The sequence below is a fragment of the Pecten maximus genome, unplaced genomic scaffold, assembly GCF_902652985.1.
Source record: "Pecten maximus unplaced genomic scaffold, xPecMax1.1, whole genome shotgun sequence".
In the NCBI taxonomy this organism is placed as follows: Eukaryota; Metazoa; Mollusca; class Bivalvia; order Pectinida; family Pectinidae; genus Pecten; species Pecten maximus.
The window spans coordinates 16,168-24,758 of record NW_022980381.1 but is presented as its reverse complement, the minus strand read 5'-3'; the positions used below and the strand labels follow the sequence as shown (position 1 = coordinate 24,758).

The window sequence follows — 8,591 nt, the reverse complement described above, 5'->3', positions numbered from 1 at the left end:
GCAATGTCTTTAACAATGGTATGCCTTTTATCATAGTGGAATGTATTGGTTTATCATGTCCAGGTACGTGATCGACCTATATATTCACATCACATTTAGATAAAGCAGAAGCTGATGTCGATCATAGTACAAGTGAGTCATCAACAGCCATCACTCAGTGTTAGTGTATGTGGCAGATATCATCTGTAAGGTAAGTTCTGTTGTATATATAATTATAGAGAATAAAGTCCAACCTGATTGTTAACATAAGCATATCGCCTCCTCAGGTGTGACTACACAAAATGGCTACCCGGACGCTGTTCAGAAAAGAATAGAAGTAAAACAACTTCTTCACAAAAGGTAGGATTTATGTATATCAATCAAATTCCTCGAAACGTAATACATAACTAAATAACTTATGGAAAACGCATTAAGTTAAATGAAATCTACATTCATCCTGACATAAGGTCTCTGATGTATTAAATATGTAGCAACGCCCCCATGTATACAATTATATAATACACCATACGGATATACTCTCTGAGTGATGAACAGAAATCTATAGACACTATTTGTTTATTTCTTAAAATATCCTCTCTATAAACACATGCAATGTTGCCTATAATGGTTTATTTGTCAATAAAAAACACTAATACCACTTCAATCGGATAATTTTATATTGGTTTATTTATTCGTTCCTCCTCTTTATTACCACAGCCGCCGTAAACTACATTTTTATTACTTAGTTCACTCTATGACCACGTACACCGCGTACACCACATACTATATTTGTTTATTTATTACTGACTCCACTCTACTACCATATCCACCATGCAACCATATATTATAATGGTTTATGTGTTACTAACTCCACTCTATTACCACATCCACCACATACTACATGTATATTGATTTATTTATTACTGACTCAACTCTATTACCACATCGACCATATACATGTACTATAGCGGTTTATTTATCACCAACTCGTTTTTATTACCACATTCACAATATACTATATTGTTTTATTTGTTGATAGCAGTATTCTTTAACCACATCAACCATACTATATTGGTTTACTTGTAACAAACTCAAATATATTACCACATTCATCATATACTATATTGGTTTATTGTTGCTCACTCTACTATATTATTACATCCACAAAAAAATGTTTGTTCTGTTTATTGTTTTATTACTAAATCAACTATATTAACACATCCTCCATATTCTATATTGGTATACTATATTTGTTACTTACTTCACTCTAGTACCACATTCTTCATACAACCTTATATTATAATGGTAATATGTTACTAACTCATTTAGTTTACCCTATCCACCATATACTATATTGTTTTTACTTGTTACTAACCCTACTCTATTATCACAGCAATCATATATAATAATGGTTAATGATTTACTAACTCCAATATATTACCACATCCACAATATACTATATTGTTTTTACTTGTCACTAAGTCCGCTCTATTACCACATTAACCACATGCTGTATTGGTTCCTTTGTTACTGACTCAGCTCTATTACTACATCGATCATATACTTTATTGGTTTATTTGTCACTAACTCCACTCTATTATTACACCTTCATACTTCATAATGAACATTGAACATATTTCAGATCAGATTAACCGGATGAGTAACAACAAATGATAAAAAAATGTTGAAAAGTCTCTCAACAAGGGTATACTTTTTATCATAGTGTTATGTATTGACTCATGTACGTGATCGACCTATATATTCACGTTACGTTTAGGTAAAAAAGAAGGTAATATCGACCATAGTACAAGTGAGTCATCAACAGCCATCACTCAGTGATAATGTATGTGTAGGAAATGTCTGTCGTCGAATGTTTCGTTTACGAATAATCATGTATTATTTCATGAATCGAGTTTGATAAAGGCTATTGTAATTGGAGCAAGTTCATACTGAAAAGAACTTACGAAAGTTGATTTCCGTCTGGCAGATAACATCTGTATGGTAAGATTTGTTGTATATAAAAAATATAGAGATTGAAGTCCAACCTGATATTTAATATAAGCATATCGCCTCCTCAGGTGTGACTACACCAAAATGGCTACCCGGACGCTGTTCAGAAAAGAAAAGAAATAAAACAACTTCATCAAAAAAGGTAGGATTCCTCGAAACGTGATACGTAACTAATTAACGTATTGGGAAACGCATTAAGTTAAATGAAATCTACATTCATACTGATATAAGGTTCCTGAGGTATTAAATATGTAGCAACGCCCCCATGTATACAATTATATAATAGAACCTAACGGATATACTTTCTGAGTGATGTACCAAAATCTATAGACACTATTCGTTTATTTTTACTATCTCCTCCCTATAAACGCAAGCAATGTAGCCTATAATGGTTTATTTGTCAATAACAAAACTCTTATACCACATTCATTGCATACTACTGTATTGGTTTATCTATTCGTTACTCCTTTTTATTACCACAGCCGCCGTAAACTATATTTCTTTATTGTCGATAACTCCCCTTTATTAACACATTCACCATTTACTATATATTTTGTTACTAACTTCACTATATTACCACATCAACCATATACTATAATGGATTTGTTTGTTACTTACTCCATTCTATAACCACATCCACCATATACTATATTGGTTTATTTGTTACTAACTCCTCTCTATTACCACACCACCTATACTATAATGGTTCATTTATTAATAAGTCTACTTTATTACCACGTCCAGTATCTATTACATTGGTTTATTTCTTACTGACGTCACTCTATTACCACATTGATCATATACTATAGCGTTTTATTTAATATCAACACGACTTTGTTACCACATCCACCATATACTATATTTGTTAAATTGTTACTTACCCCCACATCCACATCCACATCCACATCCACCATATACTATATTGGTTTATTTGTTGATAGCAGTAGTCTCTTGCCACATCAATCATACTTTATTGGTTTACTTGTAACAAACTCAAATCTATTACCACATCCACCATATACTATATTGGTTTATGTGTTGCTCACTCTACTATATTATTAAATCCACAAATGCTTTTTTTGCTTTGTTTTTTACTCCACTCTTTTACCACATTCACCATATACTATATTGGTTAATTTGTTACTAGCACCCATCTAATTCCGCATTCACCATATACGATATTGTTTTTATTTGCTACTAACCCCTTTCTATTATCACATCCACCATATATTATAATGGTTTATGCGTTACTAACTCCAATATATTACCACATCCACCAAATACTATATTGGTTTATTTGTTACTGACTCAGCTCCATTACCACATCGATCATATACTACAGCGGTTTATTTGTAACTATCCCCAACCTATTACGACATCCACCATATAATCATATACTATATTGGTATATTTGTTACTAACTTCACTCTTATACCACATCCACCATATATTATAATGGTTTATGCGTTTCTAACTCCAATATATTATCACATCCACAATATACTATATTATCTTGATTTTTTACTAACCCCACTCTATTATCACAGCAACCATATCTAATAATGGTTAATGCTTTACTAACTCCAATATATTAACATATCCACAATATACGTTATTGTTTTTATTTGTCACTAATTCCACTCTTTTACGTCGATCATATACTATAACAACTCGACTTTATTACCACATCCACCATATATTATATTGTTTTTATTTGTCACTAATTCCACTCTATTATCACATCAATCACATACTATATTGGTTTATTTGTCACTAGCACCACTCTATTACTACACCCTCACACTTCATAATGAACATTGAACAATATTCAGATCAGATTAACTGGATGAGTAACAATAAATGATAAAAAATGTTGAAAAGTTTCTTAACAAGGGTCTATTTTTTATCATAGTGTTATGTATTGAATCATGTACGTGATCGACCTATATATTCACGTCACATTTAGATAAAAAAGAAGGTAATATCGACCATAGTACAAGTGAGTCATCAACAGCCATCACTCAGTGATAGTGTATGTGTAGGAAATGTCTGTCGTCGAATGTTTCGTTTACGAATAATCATGTATTATTTCATGAATCGAGTTTGTTAAAGGCTATAGTATTTGATGCGAGTTTATACTGAAAATAACTTATGAAAGTTGATTTCCGTCTGGCAGATAACATCTGTATGGTAAGATTTGTTGTATCTAAAAATTATAGAGATTTAAGTCCAACCTTATAGTTAACATAAGCATATCGCCTCCTCAGGTGTGACTACACTAAAATGGCTACCCGGACGCTGTTCAGAACAGAACAGAAGTAAAACAACTTCATCAAAAAAGGTAGGATTCCTCGAAACGTAATACATAACTAATTAACGTATTGGGAAACACATTAAGTTAAATGAAATCTACATTCATCCTGATATAAGGTTCCTGAGGTATTAAATATGTAGCAACGCCCCAATGTATACAATTATATAATACAACATAACGGATATACTTTCTGAGTGATGTACCAAAACCTATAGACACTATTTGTTTATTTGTTACTATCTCCTCTCTATAAACACATATATTGAAGCCTATAATGGTTTATTTGTCAATAAAAAAACACTAATACCATTCAATCGGATAATTTTATATTGGTTTATTTATTCGTTCCTCCTCTTTATTACCACAGCCGCCGTAAACTACATTTTTATTACTTAGTTCACTCTATGACCACGTACACCACGTACACCACATACTATGTTTGTTTATTTATTACTGACTCCACTCTACTACCATATCCACCATGCAACCATATATTATAATGGTTTATGTGTTACTGACTACACTCTGTTACCACATCTACAATATACTATTTATTTTAACTCTTGCCACATCAATCGTACTATATTGGTTTATTTGTAACTAACTTAAATCTACTACGACATCCACATGTATTGTATTGTTTTATTTGTAACCAATTCCAATCTATTACCACATCTACCATATAATCATATACTATATTGGTTTATTGTTGCTCAGTCTACTATATTGTTAAATCCATAACATAATTTTTGTTGTTTGTTACTACTAAATCCACTCTATTTCCACATCCACTATATACTATATTGGTATATTTGTTACTGACTTCACTCTATTACCGCATCCACCATATAGCAATATATTATAATAGTTTATGCGTTACTAACTCCAATATATTACCATATCCAGCATATACTACATTGGTTTTTTTAATTGTCACTGACTCCATTCTATTACCACATTAACACTATTCATTATTGGTTCATTTGTTACTGACTCAACTCTATTACCACATCGATCATATTCTATACCGGGTTATTTGTTATCAATTCGACTTTATTACCACATCAACCATATACACATATACTATATATTGTTTTTATTTGTCACTAATTCCACTTAATTACCACATCAATCACATATTATATTGGTTTATTTGTTACATGTAATGTTCCCAATTGTATATATATAACACAATACGACCATGGGCTTGACTGGATTTGACTTGTAAACACATCTAAACACTGATTCTATATTTACCTGTAAATGGCGGTTGTGGATATTACTCGGGGCTGATATAATAAATTACTGCAAAAATGCTTACTTATTACTTATTCTTTCAGAACTAAATCAAGGATCTCAGGGCAATGTTAAAATGTCTCATTTTAATAAAACTGATATTATACGGTCAGAATGACATGACATGGTTGCTATACATTAGGCTATGCTCTTGAAAATATCATAAACACATTCCTCGATGTTACAAGATATAAAGATACAAAGTATGCCTGTTAATCATTGCTGATTCATACTTATGGGGAAACATAATCTCTGATATGTAAATTAAGGAAAGACAAGGGACACAAACAGCTGCCTTGGCTTTTTATAAGCATATAAATCGTTTACAAGACCAATGTTAGAACAGGGTGATTCTTTATGGAAAAATCCAGTTAGAGGCACTAAGACTAATTTCAGGATTGAGAAAGGGGTCTGACATCGAACTATCAGTGTTATGCAGAAACTAGTATTAAATAGTTAATAGCAGACGAAAAGAGCATACACGTATACATTTTTTGAAACTTACATGGTAGAACATTCTATTCTGCCTTTAACCACATAGTGTGTGACCTTCTATAGGATTCGCCAGTAAGAGGTATCTATTAAGCCCTGCTAAAATTCCAGTTCTCATGTCACTCACTAGAACTGATTTTATTACACACAGGAAACAGTGACAGATACTTACTTGATGTATAGCGCTCTCGTCCAGTACACATCCTAATACTGGAGGACAAATGGATACCAAACAACGTGGAACAATGTGATGAAAATGTGCCAGCCACTATCTATGTAAGTCTGTTTCAAAAATCATCGTAGTATTTATAAATATTATCAAACAAGAATATGATGATATATCATAGCATATATACTGTAATATTGCTACTCAATGATACGCTTTATGCTCAATGTACTATTGCAAAATAATATATTCCTACCGTAGTATTACAAAATGATATATCCCTACTGTAGTATCACTTAATGCTATGTCCCTCACGTAGTTTCACTAAATAATAAATCACTACCGTTAATTAAACTAAATGATATATACCTACCGTAACATTACAAAATAGCATATCCCTACCTGTGTACTATTGGATCGGTACCTACACATTACTTAGTGTTTGTAATGATTGTAAAAAAAAACAAAAAAACAAAACCGTGATATAAAGTTAGATCTCAATTTCGAATGTTAGCTTTTTGTACCATACAGCTTTCTCCTCCTTCTATTGCTTTAAATTGGTGTTGGGCAGTATCAGACGCACAGCGGGCAAGCATGTCTAAGTAAAGCGTTTAAGATACAGTGGACGTTGATTCATCAGTGGTTATCTTTGTTTTAATGATTCTCAGATCTTCTTTTACAGCAACTAAACCAACCTGTGAGTGACAACCAAAAGCCTCGTTAGGAATGGCGTCTTGCTCAGAATTTAGGAGTAAGTACTGTGTCGTCCGAAGTATTATTAGAAATTGTGTTTGGTTTAGAAGTTTGAAGTAACACTTTGTCGTCAAAAGTTTCATTAGGAACGGTGTTTAGTTTAGAAGTTTGAAGTAACACTGTGTCCTCAAGAGCATCATAAGAAGCAGCGTCTGGTTTCAAATTCAGGAGTAAGTACTATGTCCTCAGAAGTATCATCATACATAGCGTTTGGTCCAAAAGCCTATAGTAACTATTATGTCCTCAAAATTGTCGTTAGAGATGGGGTATAATATTAGAAATGTCGTCTAAAACATGTTTCTTACTTGAACTAAAGGCACACTTCATAAAAAAGTATGCATGACACACAGTTAATGATAAAAGAAAACTTAAATTATCATTATCTCTATGGTAATGTTTTACAGAAACTTCTGAAGCATTGTAGAGGGGATTAGAGTCAATCATGGCGTCTGGTTCCAGAGACGATGGTTGGGATTCATCTGATTCTGACAGTGATTTGGGTAAGTAATTCTTCCTAGCTATTTGTGGTTTATTAGAGGGATAATGATTCCATGCTTTCTATATTGATTGAATCCATTAGATTAATAATTCTTGACACCAATAACAAAACCTCGCTGGAAGAATTACATGATAGGTTTGTCGTTGTGCATCAAGCTAAGACACTGAACAGCGTGACCCTCATCTGTAAGCAATATTGCATTTCATGATATAGGCTGCTGGATAACCAGGAAAACTTTCGTTCACATTATCCGATTTGCCAAAAGACAAAAACCTGATTCAACGTTTCTTGCTTCTCTAAATAACTTTGATGTTATCTAAACCTTGTTCATGTAATACTGGTTCTACCGATCCATCGTACAGATACGTGCTCCTACCAGTACAACCTCACGGATAAAACATATACATTAACCTACACCATTAAACATAGAAAAATACAATCGACAATTTCGTCATTCTTCGACATTCAACTGCACAACTACAACAACTACTAAAATGTATTATACTTTAATGGAACGCATTCATACCTTATGATCTCCGATCAAACAAAGATGAACGACGGTGCAAATACATTGTATGATATATATTTGACAACTGTGAATCTGTCATATTATGTTGATAACATTAGTGCTAACCAAGATATATACAATCCTGATTGTGAATATCTTTATACTTGATGATAGTGAATCTGCCACATTAGTTCTGATGTAAATAGGATTCGTAGTTACCCTAAAAAAGGCCAAGTATAATGAAATCCCTTGAATAATGTTCAAGGATGATATGATATGTGTTATCATGTGATGACGATGATCTAATGTATGGTATGATGTTCTTGATCACTTTACTGGAAAATGATTTTCTAATCTAAAAAATGCTTTAGAACAATTTTAATGGTTTTATATGGGATTCTTTTTTCTCAAATCAATATGCAACGCCAATTGTATGACATCACATTTTTCACGCCATTCTCGGATTTCATTTCATAGTGGTATGAAAAAAAAAATCAACTAATCAGAAGGTCGCATTCTGCGTACAAACAATGGAAAATTGGTTATATATCAGCAAAAGTAAATCCCTTGATCA

The 8,591-nt window shown here is 32.5% G+C and overlaps 1 long non-coding RNA gene across 1 annotated transcript; it reads left to right on the top strand.

Moving 5' to 3' along the window:
- Positions 1 to 283: 283 nt before the first annotated feature.
- Positions 284 to 7,504, top strand: LOC117319498. The gene is made up of 4 exons (XR_004530755.1): positions 284 to 339; positions 6,243 to 6,367; positions 6,940 to 7,008; positions 7,415 to 7,504. It is a non-coding gene; the product is annotated as an uncharacterized LOC117319498 (long non-coding RNA).
- The last annotated feature ends 1,087 nt before the right edge of the window (positions 7,505 to 8,591 follow it).